Source organism: Perca fluviatilis, chromosome 13 (assembly GCF_010015445.1).
Source record: "Perca fluviatilis chromosome 13, GENO_Pfluv_1.0, whole genome shotgun sequence".
Taxonomy (NCBI): Eukaryota; Metazoa; Chordata; class Actinopteri; order Perciformes; family Percidae; genus Perca; species Perca fluviatilis.
The window spans coordinates 29,077,774-29,096,342 of NC_053124.1; the positions used below are offsets into that span (position 1 = coordinate 29,077,774).

At 40.1% G+C, this 18,569-nt stretch overlaps 1 protein-coding gene across 3 annotated transcripts in view; it reads left to right on the plus strand.

Annotated features, from left to right (window-relative positions):
- The first annotated feature begins 5,694 nt into the window (after window positions 1-5,694).
- Window positions 5,695-18,569, plus strand: part of shisa7b (shisa family member 7) — a 51,311-nt gene continuing 38,436 nt past the window's right edge. For 2 of the 3 annotated variants that reach the window (XM_039820757.1, XM_039820756.1), the window contains exons 1-2: window positions 5,695-6,048; window positions 6,421-6,496. The gene's annotated coding sequence lies outside the window, so the exon portion shown is untranslated. The remainder of the gene's footprint in view (window positions 6,049-6,420; window positions 6,497-18,569) is intronic. The other variant, XM_039820755.1, reaches the window with a different exon arrangement.

Consider the following 18,569-nt stretch of genomic DNA (forward strand, 5'->3'; position numbering starts at 1 on the left):
GAGGAAAATAACAGATGCCCCAGCCATGTTTAAGTCCAAAGTCTGGACCTGTAGTTGCTCTACAGTTCTGTAATTTGAATATACACACTGAAAGACTTGTGCTGTAGAATTGAGCTGTTTTCTAACAGTTTGGACTTGTAGTGAATAAAGAGAGAAAACCTGAACTTACTTAGACCTGAAGTAGAGACTAAATGGTGTGAAATGACACGTGACTCAATCGCAAAAAATGCGTTATGACAAGTTATTCGGTCAGTGTGACGCTTATTAGTTCAATTTTCTAAGCACAAACGGACATTTGGAAAAACTGGGCTCAAATTCCATTTTTTTTATTTTTTCCGCCTTGACAAATAAAAAAATTGGATCTTGAAATTGTTTTTCCAATTTTCTGTTTTTATTCAGAGTATCAGAAATTTAGAAAATTACAAAATTGCGTCTGAGCTCCAATTATTCAATACTGCAATGGTATTCTCTCCCTCGTTCCGCCTAGCTACGCCCCGCCCCCCCCACTCGAAAACATCAGTTGCAAGCACCTCTGACCCCCAAAGTCTATCAGTTTTTTATTTTGGTCCATATGCAGTTAATTCAATTTCAATTAAATTTTATTTATAGTATCAAATCATAACAAGAGTTATCTCGAGACACTTTACAGATAGAGTAGGTCTAGACCACACTCTATAATTTCCAAAGCCAAAAACAATGACCTGCATATTCCGCAAAGTATATGAAGAGAATACCATTGCAGTGTTGAATAATTGGAGCTCAGACGCAATTTTGTAATTTTCTCAATTTCTGATCCTCTGAATAAAAAACAGAAAATTGGAAAAACAGGTTAAAGAGCCAATTTCTTAATTTGTCAAGGTGGAAAAAAATGAAAAACTGGATATTTGAACCCATTTTTCTGTTTCTCCAAATGTCCGTTCGTGTTTAGAAAATTGAACTGATAAGCGTCACACTGACCTTGTTCCTACGCCATTTGGTGATAGCCTACAGGTTGATAGCACAGGTATTTATAACTGAAAGTTTGAAAAGCTTCTCTTTTAGAATCAAAAACGTTTGTTTTCTGTAATCTGAGTGCCTTTTTTTTACCATTTAAGGTGAACGAATGGATTTCATGAATCAGCTTTAATTTGGCTCATTTCTCTCCGACAGCTGCCATGTTTTATTCCCTCTGGAAGTAAGCGGACCCAAACACTCAATGATCTGCTGACCTTTAAAGATTTCTAATCGTTTTTTAAGTTTAAGGTTTCCAGTCACTATGTGCTTTGTTTCCATACAATGCAGCAATGAAAATATAGTCATCCTCATTAATTATTCAAAAATAATCATGAATGATTAATGCTGACAACTGAAACCAAATCTGCCGAAATGGTTTCTTTTAAATGACTTTAAATCTCCGTATGTGCACCCTGTAGGGAGGTCTGAACACACACACACACACACACACGTTTAATTCAGTGTGCTGCACACAATTGATCTCCAGCTGTGCATTGATTGCAAGTTTAGTGAAGGTATTGATCTATTGATACTTGAAGCTCTTGTTATGAAAATCCACTGCAGGCGAGCTAAAGCTGAATCACTGCAATACTACTACACCTGCAGGGACCTTCTGACTTCACAGTGAAATGAATGTAAATGTCCTACTATAATCTGTCATCTATTCTTTCCATGAGCTGTGTGTGAGCTATGTGTATAATACTGTGAGATATATTGAAGGATTACCAGAGCTGTCTTTGGTGAGGGAACAGCTGGCAAACGTTGGGTGGATGTGTGCCAACTCCTCTGGCTATTTCTGCAGAGACCAACGTGTAGCTTCTGCATCTGCGGTTCCTCCACAGTGTTTCTGCTGAACTCGGGTCAGCGGCGCTCTTTCCACTGAAACCTACAGAATAAAATATTCATCTGCATGGAAATGAAGGATAATCTGAAGAGTCCAACTGGAGAGGTTCGATACCAAACAGCAGACGTGATATACTTATATAGTATTATATGCAGTGGAAATTCAACCTGTAAACACCTGAGTTCATTCACTTTTCAGGCTGAAAATGCGTCTTTATACATGCGCACGTACTGTCATTTGTTCAGTAGTACATATTTCAGAAGGTTCATTATATATTCGTATACTTTATTTAAATCCTATGATTTTCATGCCAGAAATACCGAAGTATTCAGGGTCAAAAACCTCTAAAACAGAGACCACAGGATACAAAATGTTCCCACCATGATGACATTTTTTGGGCAGGTTAACAGGCACTCAGGGCATAGCAGCAACCGCTGAGGACACTGATGTCATGTCCTCGGTATTTTGGGGGGATGTGGAGGTTTTTGCAACTTGCTACTAGGAATAATAATAGAATAATTCAACTTTTTGTGATAAAATAATGTGTGGAAATAGTCTAATAATGACAGATTGTATCAACTCATGTGAAAAAATTAGGACACCCATGCTAAAGTTGACTAAAAAGAGGAATAAAAAAATCATCTTTTGCAAATTGATCTTAATGCCTTAATTAAAAAAAGTAGGAAAAATCCAATCTTTAAGGACACCAATTTTCTTTGTGAATGAATATTGTATTGTAATTAAATAAATGTTCTTCCTTAAAATACAGGGGGCATAAGTAAGTACACCCCTATGTTAAATTCCCATAGAGGCAGGTAGATTTTTATTTTTAATCCAGGATACTATACATTGGATCCAGGATACTATACATCCTGATAAAGTTCCCTTGGCCTTTGGAATTAAAATAGCCCCCCCCCCCACATCATCACATACCCTTCACCATACCTAGAGATTGGCATGGGCTACTTTCCATAAAATCATCTCTCAATGCAAATCAAACCAGCTATTAGGCTAACTGAAATAAAACCATGCCAATCTCTAGGTGTGGTGAAGGGTATGTGATGATGGGGGGGGGAGGGGGGGGCTATTTTAATCCCAAAGGCCAAGGGAACTTTATCAGGATGCATAGTATCCTGGATCCATGAAATAACTGCCCTTTAAAAATAAAACTCTGCCTGCCTCTATGGGAATTTAACATAGGGGTGTACTTACTTATGTCCCCTGTATTTTAAGGAAGAGCATTTATTTATTTACAATACATTTTTCATTCACAAACAAAATTGATGTCCTTAAAGGTTGGATTTTTCCTATTTCTTTTAATTAAGGCATTTAGATCAATTTCCAAAAGATGATTTTTTTTATTCCTCTTTTAGTCAAATTTAGCATGGGTGTCCTAACTTTTTCACATGACTGACTGTTGTACACAGTATTTTAAACTCCTTGCTACATCCCTGGTTAGACCAATTCAACTGCAAGAAAAACTCAGGGACACATTAAGCCTTTACATAAATAATTTATTTGCATAAACATGAATAAATAAAATGCTCAAAGAAGAGATAGGAACAGAATAGGCCAGATAGGAACCTGTGTCATATCATTAAGGGACAAAATCATATAGAGGACCATTAAAATCCCATTCACTCCGAACCATTCCAACCCACGAGGCATTGAAGAGGCTGAAACACTGACAGGCGTCGACATGAACTGACTCTTTATTTTACGCTTTATTTACTGCCTGCTGACCTGTGAGGTCACCTATGTCACCATGTTATTTTCCACTGACATGCTCGTGTGCATATTATAAAACCGACAGGCGTGCTGCTGCTAAAATGTGAACACAACATGCTTTTGTATCTCTCACGCTGTAATGTAATGTTGCTTTTGCAGAGTTAAGATGGTGCTGCCTGTAGCTTTTGCATCCGGACCTATTCGTTGCCAAGTAATATAAGCCAGGGCTTGAGGCAGAGCGCTGTAGAGATCTGCATATTCTATTATCTCTCTTGTTGTTGAAGGCAGCAGTAAGTGATGGAGGCAAAAGGCCTGAGCCACAGAGGCTGGGCCAAGAACAGGGAACAAGCCTCTGCTAATTTCCTGGCAAAAAAATCTAAACATCATAATTAACACGTTAGATGTACAGGCTGCGGTTGTCAAGGTAACTGATGACACCGCATTATCACTTGGCGCTTCTGCATCCTCTACCCTCCCTTCTTTCCTCCCGCTCATCAAGCAGACATTGAACAGCTTCTACACCCCGCCTAAACTCATATTAAACTCCTATTTATTCACAGAAGAGAGTTCACACACCTTTATTAGTCTGCATTAATCTTGGAAAGTCAATTACTGTAGCATAACAGATGATTATGCATTACAATGGGGAGTAGTGGGCCTGGAAAATAATATGTTATTGCTTGTACCATACTGTTATCGCTGTACACTGTATTCTCTTTTAAAGGGTCGGTTCACTTACCTTGCACGGCAGCTGGATTCTCCTGATATCGCGAGATCACGCGAGAATCGCGGGGATCACGTGTCACACAAAAATCCATCTTGTCAGGCTGTCAAGTAATATGTTTTTGTCTTGGATGTATTATTAGACCTGGATGCAATGTTAATGGCGGAGCCCTGTTCCTTCCTATGAGAGTTGCTCAGTGGCGCAGCCGCCAAAAAGAGCTTCCGAGTTCACTTCCGTAATATGTGACCACTGAATGTACACAGTAGTGTTTGTCTCGCTGGCCCCGCCCCACGAGTTCCTGCTCGGCCTATAGACTTTGCATTGTTGTGACGTCACAGGTTGGTCGCAGAGGGATTATTCGTTGCAATTCCTTGAGTGGCCACAGGACAAAATCAGCAGAGGGGCTGTGCGCTGTACGTGGGGGCCTGGTTTGTGTCCGAACAACAGTAACCCGACCCAATTAGCGTCCGGTCAGGGGCCACTGGCAGCGACGATGTGAGTGATGGCCGCGAAAATAAAGGCGGACCTGATAGATAGATGGTTAATCCAGTCACCTGCCTGGTTTTCACAGCTTTAAAACGTACATTTAGAAATTTTAACAGCATCGTGTCTTTCCAGAAAACAGTGTGCGCTTTAATCCACAGAACTCACTTTTCATAGAGACTCTTTGGTAGAAAGTAGTTCCAATGAATTCTGGCCTTATTTGTGGAAATGCGTTTATCTCATGTAGGCCTGCCTCACAAGTCCCAATGTTATTTGTTTACTAAAATAAAAATGTTAAGAGTATTAAGGGCTATTGAAGCAAAATGTCAAAAATAACTGTAATAATCTTGCCTTGCTGCGCTGTAGCTACAAACTGTAGCTAGCCTATTAGTCGTTAGCTAGCAGTCAACTTCTCCTAATGTCAATATGAATCCATGTAATGTTAACTCCAATGTTGAATCCTGAATGAGGAAAATCGTTTTTTTAAGGCAATTTCTGTAAAACTAAAATAAAAAAAACGACAATGACCAGCCAAAGCAAACACAATTAGCATAGTAGCTAGCCAAACAACCAAACAGCCTAGGTAGCAAGTGAAAGGCATAGGGTTTGGTCTTGTTAATAAGAATGCAAATATAGCCTATGTTAAGTCGAATGTAAAAAAGAAAAAAAAAAAAAAAAAGATGTGCAATTTAAGTAGCTAATTAGCTAACAAGGATGACTAATACTTTTGATCTGCGCATTAATATTTGCATTAGCAATCACAGGTGCGAATCTATCAATTTACCAACGGTTTCGAACGCGACTCAGCCAATCAGAACTGACGACTAGATTCTCACCCGCTCCATGATTGGTAAATCGTTTCCAGTTCTTGAAGAATGCAAACGTGGGCTAGTGCCATATTGTCCAATCAATGACTTGGCCACGGAGCGCAGCGGACCTGTGTGAGAGCAGTTTGTGACTGAGAGACAGAGGGAGCAACATCGACGCCGTACGTGGAGCGTTTGAGCATCACGGACATTCACCGCAACGATAAAAACTGAAATAACGTGACAATACTCGAAAGATACTTTTTTTTTTAAAGGCGTCCTCTCACCGGTTTTATACGCTCTTGTTTTAATGTTATTTTTTGTACTGGAGGGGAACGACGAACGGGGCTTCACTGCGGCTAATCAATTTTCCTCTTCCAGACCTGGGAATTACAATGAAAAATGTAGGTGACACATTTTCTCTCACAATCCAGGAATCACAATAGCGAAGAAGGCGAAGAAGAAAGCAGGTAAAAACAACCTTTCTCAGCGCTGTAACGTTACAAATTGTGAATTGAAGTGATGTGTTATTAACCGTGCGTAACTTCAAAGATAGTCCCATTTGTAGGAGGAGAAATTGTCGGCGAGTGTCGTATTTACATCATGACATCCTCAGTCGACCTGTGTGCTTTTTTTTATTGTTATAATACCTGACGGATAACGTTAACTTATAAGCGTCAATGATGCCACATTTCCACTGCTAGAGCGCATGTGTGGCACTGCAATGTTTGCGCTTTATTGTTGAGCCTCCATTGATTTATTGGGGGGGGGGAACTGCTATCTCCACCGCATTTGAGTTAAATTAATACGAGGCACTATTTTCTTGTCGGTTTCTTCAAAAGGGGGAAAATGGTGACGGGTGCCGCATCTATAGGATCAGCATCCTCTCTGTGGAGCCCCTGCGTAAAAGAAAAACAGGTATTTTTTTTTGCTGCCTTAATTTCGTCGGTGTTGTGGTGCTGCAGTGTGTTACACAGGCGAACTGATTTTTTTTATCATGAGTCTGTTGTCATATACGTAGCTTACAATACATTAATGCATCGGCATAATGCAACTAAACCCTCCCATTTTGTGTCTCACTGTAAAGCCCTGAATGCAGCAGCTGCATCCATACATGCAGCTTAAAACAATGTGTGTGTGTGTGTGTGTGTGTGTGTGTGTGTGTGTGTGTGTGTGTGTGTGTGTGTGTGTGTGTGTCATTAGAGTCATGAAGAAAAAGACAGACTGGCTCCAATGTGAGCATAACTGCCTCATGCATGCTAATGTGTCACGCTAATGCAGAGAAACACTGCAAACTAACTGCTCCCCTTCTGCACTGCTGCCTCATGGGCTCACAGGTGCTCAGGCTAGCCTTACCTAACTTGCTGTTGCGTGTGTGTGTGTGTGTGTGTGTGTGTGTGTGTGTGTGTGTGTGTGTGTGTGTGTGTGTGTGTTTTGGGCATGCACGCGTGTAGGTGTCTGTGTAGGTGCGTGTTTGTGGATGATATCACCTTGCATTATGGTTGCAGGGCCTTGTGTGTGTGTGTGTGTGTGTGTGTGTGTGTGTGTGTGTGTGTGTGTGTGGTTGAGGATGTGTTGTGTTAACAAGGATTTTTCGAGCTGCACACCTACACCTGCCTCACCGGGATACTGAAGTCAGGGTACATTGGAGAAGTGCTTCCTGTCCTCCATAATGAACACACTTAGAATCAGCTATAATTGGCTACATAAAAAAAAAAAAAAATGCTGGTGTGATACTTCACTTGCAGCAGCAAAGTGACTAATTATCATTCATATCCAGCCCCGAACACTTTAAAGCTGTAAAAGTGGTTCCGTCTATAAGACATTGTAAAAAAGAAACATGGTCCTTAAATTGCTTGTTTTGTCCGACAGTCAAAAATCCCAACGATTTTCAATGAACAGTTATATACAAAAAGGGTAAAGCAGCAAGTGAAACCAATTAAAACGTTGCACTTTCTGTTGATAAGTGACTTAATCGGTTGTCAGGACTGCTGTAGATTGATTTCCTCTGATTAATTGAATAAATCGACTGGAAATGTACGACTTATACGTCAGTTCCTCAAAATCAAAGAGCAGAAGCTTCTTCTGAGAGCAGCTCTTTCAACACCAACACCAACGTTTTAACATGAACATGAGGGTAAACATCCTTTACAGTAGAGGAAGAGAGAGAGAGAGAGAGAGAGAGAGAGAGAGAGAGCTCTGTACACCCACAGCAGCCTCGATAGACCAGACTGCAGTGCAGCCACAGGACATGCTGTGTTTGAGTGAGGGGCATCGCGGCGACTATAGATACGTATAACCCTACAGCTGAATGATCACGCTTTCAAGCTGTTTGTGTTTTCTGTGTACGCCTACCTTTTGAGTAAAATCAACAAGTTCACGCCCACTCTCTGGGGGCTGTTGAACGGCATTCTGGGAACGCAGGGAATCACTGACTGAAGTGGAAGCAGACGGGGGGGAAGAAAAAAAAGTATACACTAAGTTGATGACAAAGGCATTGCACATCACAGGTGGATGATATAAGAGTCTCAGAGTATCAGAGGGGGGGGGAGGGTTGCTCCTTTTTAAAATCTCAGCAAAGTACTCAACACTCTGGTGTTTAAAGTCAGCGGTGTAGTCTGTTCTTTGATGTTATAGCTCGTTGCATGATGGGTGACGACGACGCCGGGCGCCGCTGTGCGTATTCCCGATGTGGCGGAGGAGGTGGATCGGCCGCAGCTTCACCATCCGTCAGGGTTGTTTCGTGAGTCAGCTGTGATTAATCTGATCGGTGGTTGTCAGGCTTTTACCGCACCCCTGAGAGCGAGCTGGAAATGGGCCGCATAAGTGGACAAACGGCCTTGACTGCACCCCCCCCCCCTCGCCCGATTGTACCGCCGGCTTGTGGAGAGTATGAGGCGTTCACGTCATCACCGGGGACGTGGGTGCAAATGGTCTGACGGTATTCTCGGCACTCACAAAGAACCTTCAGGAACAAACACAATTGTATGTGTGCTGTACAGTGACTCCTCTTCCTGGAACCCCACTGCATCGTTGATGTGAGTGAGACATTCATTGTGTCTGTTTGATGTGGAAAAAAGGCCTCATCCAACACCTGTGTGTCTTCTAGACGATGCTTGATAAAAAAAAAGTGCCAAAGCCGTGTGCTCACCTGCTTTCACAAAGTGACACGATATGAGCAACGTTCGTTATTCTGCAAAAAAGTAAATGCTTTTTTTTTTTTTAAATGACCCATTTGTAGCAGACGTTTTTTGTTGATGACATATGGCTGACCTGGTTGGGCTCGGTGCTGGCTGTCTCCGTGTCAGATGGGAATGTAGACAATTACAGTGGAGCACATTCAGAGCCTGCATGACTGGACTTAAAGCTATATAGACGGGGTCAATCCACATGCCTTATGCAAAGACGAAGTACAACATTTATTTTCACTGCCTGGGATTTAAGTGACTCTGTTGGTTTGTTTGTATTTTTTGGATGACCTCACAACTGAATGGAAAAAACCAAGCTTTCAACAAATCTCTCACAGTTTCCGAATATGTGGATTTCTATCGTCTGAATCTGGCACATTGCTCCTGTGCCAGTGGCTCCTATAATTTCCTGCGAATAAGAAAAACTCCAGGATACTAAATCACGATTAGCTGGTGGTGGGTTTGACAAAAGGGCTAGACTTAGCACTAACTACGAGATTGTGAAAGGATGGTTTATGCCCCTGTAGAAGCCACAAGCCCGTATGAAGTCAACCTTGTTTGGAGAAAAACATCTTTTATCATTGAAGCCTATGATCGTTTATGCACGCAGTCCTGTATCTTCTGACTGAATCAAATGTTTTAGGGTCACGATTTATCTCTTAGCTGGTTGGCTTGGTTCCAGGCTTAAGACTCATAATATATAATAATATAATATAGGGCCGCACAATTAATCGCAATTTTATCTAAATCGCAATATGAAGTAGTGCAATATCCAAATCACAGGGGGGGCGCAATATTTGTTAAAGGCAAAATATTTGTCAAACTAGGGCTGGGCGATACGGAGAAAATCAAATATCACGATATTTTTGACCAAATACATCGATATCGATACCGCAACGATATTGTAGTGTTGACTATTGGTGCTTTCTCAAAATATTTACACTGAGAGTTTTGATAAATAATCATCAGTAATGTGGATATAATGACTAAGTGGGTAAAGGCAAATAATAGAACAGCTACAACAGTCTGGTAAGTTCAGAAAAGTGCATAACTTTACTGTAATGCAGCCTTTAAAACCAGGAAAAGACAACACTTGTGCCATATTACGATATCCAAAATCTAAGACCATACCTAGTCTCATATCACGATATCGATATAATATTGATATATTGCCCAGCTCTATGTCAAACCATTCTAAAATAAGCCAACCAATCAGCTTACCGTCCAGGTGTAATTGGTCATACAGGCCTTAGTCATTGGACAAACAAATCAGAAATGAGCAGACAAGAGAGAGAAAGTACGAATGCCCTGATGTATTAAAAACAGCATCACTGGTAACCAAATATTCTCACACTCGACTGTCCTGCTGTTCCAGATGTAAACTAACCACAGACAGTTGCCTGGTCCATTGATTCACAGCGGTGCATTGCTGCAGAATAAATACAGGGGAAACTCTATGGATATTTGGCATTAACATTTTTTTTTTTTTTAATTAGTTTGTACAATAAGAGGAAACACTTTCACAGTGTCCTTGTTGCTAGTTTAAAAACCTTTTCTGATCCACTCAGGGACTTGCATGTAAAAGCATTTAGTGGTAACCTGAGAGTATATAGTGTGTACTCCCATATTATAGGTACAGCTTGTAGTAGTTAATCCAACGAGTTTTGATGATCATAGTGCGCACCACACACACACACACACACACACAGACACACACACACACCAGTGCAACTCAATTATATTCATGTAATGACTAGGGGTGCATGATGTATCGACTCAATATCGTCACCGCGATATCACGGTGCGCAATATTATCGAAAGCGCCGCGATAAGTATGGAATACTTTGTTTATATCGTCGAGCGCTGCGTCCCGTCCGTTGGCTGTGTGGCTTAGTTGTGTTTGATTTAGAGCCCGCTTGAAGCGCTGTAATGATCATGTTTCATTGGCCAGTTACCGTGACGCTTGCACATGTTAGTGCACGTCAGCGCACAGGTCCACTACGTGACAAACCCTATGGAGTGTACCACGGGTGTGAATATTTCAACAGAGTGACCGTGTAAGGGAAGAAATAGATGGAGACAACAAAACGGAACGAATCAGAGACAAAAGAAAAAGTTGTGTCCTGTTCTCTTTATTTACATATTTTATACTGTCCGACCAGTAAAACATATCCTGTTCTCTTTATTTATATATTTTATACTGTCCAACCAGTAGAACATGTCCTGTTCTCTTTATTTATATATTTTATACTGTCCGACCAGTAAAACATATCCTGTTCTCTTTATTTATATATTTTATACTGTCCAACCAGTAGAACATGTCCTGTTCTCTTTATTTATATATTTTATACTGTCCGACCAGTAAAACATGTCCTGTTCTCTTTATTTATATATTTTATACTGTCCGACCAGTAAAACATATCCTGTTCTCTTTATTTATATATTTTATACTGTCCGACCAGTAAAACATGTCCTGTTCTCTTTATTTATATATTTTATACTGTCCAACCAGTAGAACATGTCCTGTTCTCTTTATTTATATATTTTATACTGTCCAACCAGTAAAACATGTCCTGTTCTCTTTATTTATATATTTTATACTGTCCAACCAGTAAAACATATCCTGTTCTCTTTATTTATATATTTTATACTGTCCAACCAGTAAAACATATCCTGTTCTCTTTATTTATATATTTTATACTGTCCAACCAGTAAAACATGTCCTGTTCTCTTTATTTATATATTTTATACTGTCCAACCAGTAAAACATATCCTGTTCTCTTTATTTATATATTTTATACTGTCCAACCAGTAAAACATATCCTGTTCTCTTTATTTATATATTTTATACTGTCCAACCAGTAAAACATATCCTGTTCTCTTTATTTACATATTTTATACTGTCCAACCAGTAAAACATATCCTGTTCTCTTTATTTATATATTTTATACTGTGCAACCAGTAAAACATATCCTAGTTCTCTTTATTTACATATTTTATACTGTCCAACCAGTAAAACATATCCTGTTCTCTTTATTTACATATTTTATACTGTCCAACCAGTAAAACATATCCTGTTCTCTTTTTTATTTATATATTTTATTTTATACTGTCCAACCAGTAAAACATATCCTGTTCTCTTTATTTACATATTTTATACTGTCCAACCAGTAAAACATATCCTGTTCTCTTTATTTATATATTTTATACTGTCCAACCAGTAAAACATATCCTGTTCTCTTTATTTATATATTTTATACTGTCCAACCAGTAAAACATATCCTGTTCTCTTTATTTATATATTTTATACTGTCCAACCAGTAAAACATATCCTATTCTCTTTATTTACATATTTTATACTGTACAACCAGTAAAACATGTCCTGTTCTCTTTATTTACATATTTTATATTGTACAACCAGTAAAACATGTCCTGTTCTCTTTATTTACATATTTTATACTGTACTACCAGTAAAACATGTCCTGTTCTGTAGACATGGTACTTATTTATTTATTTATTTATTCATGTTGGACCAGTCCAATATGACCGTCAGTTGAAGTAAACCTTGTGTTGTATTCGTTACGAATCTATTTTGATGCCTTTTCCCGTAACGTTTGTGATTTTACGTATCTTTAAAAATATCGAAATGAATATCGATATCGCAATATTCATAATTGATGTCGCAATATCACATTTTGTCAATATCGTGCAACCCTAGTAATGACTTTATCTGGTTATCTTTCCACTACTTCTTTTTCTTTTCCTGGGAAGAGTCTTGGCAGGCCTGCTTGTTGTTACAGAGATGGCTTGTTGGTTCTGCTTGCCAGCGTCACCGTCTCTGCAAAGCCGAGCGGCCACCAAGTGCCCTCTGTTCAAACCCAGAGTATTTACCAAGCGGTTAGTCACCGCTCTCAGGCCCGGCGTTGTGTGCGACCGGTGTGACAAGAGCTGAAAATGCCCCTCGCTGGACCGACACCTTCCCTTTGGCGTGAGGGAGTTGCAGCTCTGTGAGGCCTTCCTCCCCCCCCCCTACTCATATTTACCACTTTCAACAGATGGGACAACATCCCGCTGCTGCACATACATTCCAGCAAAACATTATGTTTTTATTGACGCCTTCTGAAGCTGTCGCTAAGGAAGGATTACACCACTGTTTCCATGGCAGGGGAATAATTATCGCCCAGATCAGATTGGCAGATGATAATAGTTGATAATCTTTTCGAGAAATATTCAAAGTGGTTTTCGCAGGCCGACTTAACGGCAAATAGATGTGTGTGATATCTCACAATTGTCGTCATTCACAGTGACTGTCACTATCGGCTTCACAGTTAGGATTGAGAGCATATGGTGTAATAAACTGAGAGTGCATGATGCTGTCAATAACATTTCCATATCACACGGACAGCGATGCACCTTGTTCTTATTGATTTAACATTTATTTTTCATAGTTGCTTTATTTTATAAGTGAGTTCTAATTTGCTTCTTCTTTTCTTTTTTTTGCACATTGTGTTTGCCCTGTTTGGTTCATTTACTGAATTTTTATTTTATTGCAGTGCTACTTTGTGCTTTGTTACTGTACAACCACGTATAGGTGCCAGTTTGGTTAGGTTTTTAGGAAGAATTCACATTTTGGGAGGAACTTGCCGCCACCCAGGCCTGTCCCAGACTCCTGCCTCTTAAACAAGTCCAGTTTGTACTTGGTATTGGTATTTGTGAGCCCTAGTCTGGTTGCTAATGCTGCTGAGTAATGCGTTTTGCGAGTAATGAGTTTTACCTGCTGCTGTTTTTAATTTCATAAAACATACTTTGGATTATGGAAGCGCACTCAACTCCACTGTTATGTTTGTCCAGCACTGTTATTATATTTAGCACAAGCAGAGCCATTTTAGTTGGAGATTTACTAAGTAACCACTAGGGTTGCACGATATTGACAAAATGTGATATTGCGATATCGATTATGAATATTGCGATATCAATATTCATTTTGATATTTTTAAACATATGTAAAATTAAAAAAGTTACGGGAAAATGCATCAAAATAGATTCATTACAAATTAAACAAGTTTTCTTACAACACAAGGTTTACTTCAACTGACAGTCATATTGGACTGTTCCAACATGAATAAATAAATAAGGACCATGTTTACAGAACAGGACATGTTTTACTGGTAGTACAGTATAAAATATGTAAATAAAGAGAACAGGACATGTTTTACTGGTAGTACAGTATAAAATATGTAAATAAAGAGAACAGGACATGTTTTACTGGTAGTACAGTATAAAATATGTAAATAAAGAGAACAGGGCACATCTTTTCTTTTGCTTCTCTGATTCGTTCCATTTTGTTGTCTCTATCTGCACTTACACTGTCACTCTGTCGAAATATGCACCCATGTGGTACACTCCATAGGGTTTGTCACGTAGTGGACCCGTGCGCTGACGTGCACTAACATGTGCAAGCGGCACGGTAACTGGCCAATGAAACATGATCATTACAGCGCTTCAAGCGGGCTCTAAATCAAACACAACTAAGCCACACAGCGCAGACGCAGCGCTCCACAAAAATATGGCATACTTATTGTGACACTTTCGATATATTGCGATAACGATATTGAGCCGATATATCTTGCACCCCTAGTAACCACAATGAAATGGGGACCTCATCTCCTCATTAGTTGTAGTAGGAAATGCTTATTTATGGTTGTTGGGTAGAAAAAGAAGTGTTAAAGCCAGGGTTGGAAATGTCGAAAAGCTAGGAAAGGTTTTAAAGTAGCATGTCCTCGGGGCTCGGCCTTTCCCCTCCCCCTGCCCCCCGGGGGGCTCCGAGCCACACACAGGCGTGCACGAGCACCGCTGCTTCAGAGCAGAGCGGAGAAAGCGCCGCAATTTGACTTCATGTCTCATTCACCGTTAAGCACACACCTAATATTATTATACCGAATGTTTGTTACATTGTAATGCAGTAACTCTGGCGCGCATTAAACTCGGCTCGTGCACGGGAGGGGAGGGGAGGGGTAGGGTATGCGTGGCGGGGCAAGGAGGCATTTCATTGGTTCTTTCCAAGCGGAGCGCGAGGCAGCGATCGGTGGGTGTTTTTACAGGATTACAGCAGCTTCAGATGACATCTGTAGGATTATATAGGGATAGCAATGGAGCTGACTGTGTGTGTAATAACAACAGAAACCTACACATGGGTGTGAGGCGAGGCGTGAACTGGGCCGCTTTGGGCAAACTCAGGCAGCCTTAAATACTGCAAAGTGAGTCTGCTGAATCCTTTCCAGTGGCGTGTGTCTTCAGGAATTGGGGCAGGATGTTATGCACGGAGAGACCATGTGAAGTAGGCCAGTTGGACCAGAGTAGAGCAGAGTAGAGGCAGAGATCCTAAAAGCAAGTGTCAATGGTTGTATTTTACCAGTTGTCACTGAAAAAGAGAGAAAGTAAACGAGGCTTCAGAGGGGCGAACACCTGGCGCCAACATAAATCGCAGCAGGTTTTGTGATCGGATCGGGAAGTGCCGTACCATGACGTAACAACTGAATCTTCACCGTTGTCGAGGGAGTGCAGGTCTTGAGAGTTTCCGGGATACTTTGGCATCTGAGTCATAATCTTCGGAGCTTCTAGTCGGGTGTTCCCAAACTCGAGGACTCTCCAAATCGATGCTGTTATCTGCTTTCAAAGCAGCTTTAAAATGGTCGCGTTTAAACGTAGATAATGGTGACCGTCGCATTACAGATTCCCAGTCCCAGGATTTAGCTTTTCCTTGATGCAGCAGGAATTCCTATCAGTTGTCTGTCCTGTCTTACCTGAACATGTTGTATTTTTTCAACATCCGCAGGCGATAATGAAATAAGCTTAACTGAATTTGTATTTCCTTATTGTATCTGTTATGAAATCATTAGCTGATTAGCTGATGTGTTGAATACAAAACATTTTTATTAGTGGATTGCTAATTTTGAGTAATTCATCTAGCAAATATGTCCAGCTACTTGTTTTTTTTAAAGCAACAAATAGTTTTTGAGAACTTGAGCTTCTTTGTTGATATATATATATTAAAAAAAAGGGTTTGTAGACATGGTCATATTTCTGTCAGTAAGGTGTATATATCATGTGTACAGTATACTGTACTTTATTATCTGGTTTTGGACCGTTGGACAAAACAAGACATTTGATGGAGTCACTTTGGCGTCTTTGATATTGTGATGGGCATTTTGACGAAACAAAACTGAAACGATCAGCTGATTATTTGTTGAAGTCATTCATCAAGTAAAGAGTCACCGATCACGTCCAGTTTGTCAAACGTGAGGATTTGCTGTTTTTCCGTTTTGTTTTTTTTTAAGATTATTTTTTTGGCATTTTAGGCCTTTATTTGTATAGGACAGCTTAGACTTGAAAGTGGAGAGAGAAGGGAAATGACACACAGCAAAGGGCCGCAGGTCAGAGTTGAACCTGCGGCCGCTGCGTCGAGGAGTAAACCTCGACGCATATGGGCACCCGCTCTACCAGGTGAGCTAACCAGGGGCCCGTTTTTCTGTTTTTTTTTTACAAAGAATATTTTTTGACTGTTTTTGACAGCAATTTGATCACTTTGTTTTTGGAGTTTTTTAATTTTTTTTATAATTGCTTGTTCTTACTGTACTTTAAAGCTATATTGCGTACTTTCTGTCGCCCCCATGACGAATTTTAAGTATTTCTTTTTTTTTTTAAGATAATTTTTTGGCCATCTTAGGCCAGGAATTTTAAGTAGTGACAACAAAACTGTCTGCGCACCGCCACCCACCCCTCCTCCACACTGTTGCTAGTAGCCAAGGAGGACACGGAGGATTAAAAACACATGATGGACTCTTTAGAAGAAGTAATTATCTTCAATCGAGTTTCTGCGCGGGAAAGTCTCCGGACGCCACAATCTTCTGAACATAGTCATACTGAGAAATCCAGAGAGAGTTGTGTGGAGCTGATAGTCTTAATTAGCTTTGTAGCCACTCATTTGGCAACGGCTTAAATGTAACAGACGTTCATTAATATCACAAAGTTACGAACTAAAGCTTTAAAGTGCTTTAAACTCCGCAGTGATGCTTCAACCCACCAAACACCAGATTACTCCACTGTGGCTGAAAAGCATTATGAGCTCATGTAGTGTCGTTCTGATGAGAGTTAATGGAAGCTTGGGCCTTCTAAAATACTCCTCACTCCACACTATCATCTGAAAACTAGGCTGCATTAATGGATTTTTATTTTCAAACCAGTTTTTATTTTACCACCACCACCACCACCACCACATGCATCAGTGTGTCAGGACCAAGGGCAGTGCATTGACCTTTAGACGGAGTTCACAGCAGCTTTACCCCCCCGTCCATATTACAGTACAGAGCCATACTGCTGCTGGTGCTGCTGCTGCTGCATGCCCTCATGCACTGGCACATTTCCCAGCATGCTTCAGAGCAGCAGGGTGGGTGTGAATAGAGATGAGAGGAAGGAGAGAAGGGTTGAGAATGGGGTTAAAGAGAGAGAGAGAGAGAGAGAGAGAGATAGATGTGGGGAAGAGGAGAATCATATAAAAACATGCAAATGGAGATGACAGATATTGATATATTGACGCCAGCCAGCAGCATTGACTGACTTTCTTTGCCTTTTATATTACAGAAAAACGCACAGGACACGCATGACATTTAAAAAAAAAAAAAAAAAAAGGAGGAACCACAGAAATAAACAAATGTTGTTGTTTTTTCTCTCTTCCCTTGCATGTTTTATTTATTTTATTTTTTGCTTTCTCTCTCTTTTCAATGCTGCATTGCTATTCTGAGAGAGATGCTTCAGTTCAGCCCACGCTCTGCCAGAGAGGGAGGGAGTGAATGGATGGAGGGATGGAGTGAGGAGAGATGGTGTGCATGTGTTATTGGAGGGGGGGGGGTCTGCTGCACTAACTCACTCACTGCCTGTCGGGGGGGGGGGGCTTCATGTGTCCCTGTGAGGGAAAGTCAGGCAGGCATGTAGCAGTGAGACATAAACACCGTGTGTACAGTATTTTGTAAGCATGGAGGCACATGAGCTGGCTATATGATTTAAATCAATATTAATAATATTTGTACAATATCAATATATAACATGAAATTGGCACATGCATGCATAATCATGTATAAAATAATCAATTTAATTCTTTTAGGGCCGCAACTAACGATTGTTTTTATTATCGATTAACCTGTCACTCTTATTTTTGATTTAGGAATAGTTTGGCATGTAACAGATCAGATATAATAGTGAAAAGTGCTCTTGGGTCATCTCACCAACTGTGCAAAGTCCAAATGAGAAAAGTAACAAATAGTTGTATTTAAGGAGCTGAAAACTATGAATCTTTTTCTTGATACATTACTGAAATAGTAATTGGTTAGATAAATGATAACATGTAATATCATCCCCATATAGGGCGGTTCAATTGAATTTTCATCGCGATTTTCCCGAAGTTAAACGGGAAAACTATGAAGGGACATTTCACAGTTGACGGTGTTTTCACTGTTGATTTGTTTAACTGTTTCACGTTTTCTTGAGTTCAATACATGTAACATCCTTCCAAAAGTCAACGAGTAATCATGTTAAATAATCTGACTTCAACATTGACCAAAATAATTGTGATTTTATTTTTTTCATAATTGAGCAGCCCTATCACAATACCATCCCACAACTTGCATATTAAAAAAGAAAATCTGAAAATGTCACCTAGCCTTTACATAAACTCCACATGTAGAGATGTAAGGTGGCCAAATTTACACTGCATTTGTCTGAGTTGATGAATCAACGGTCTCTGCACA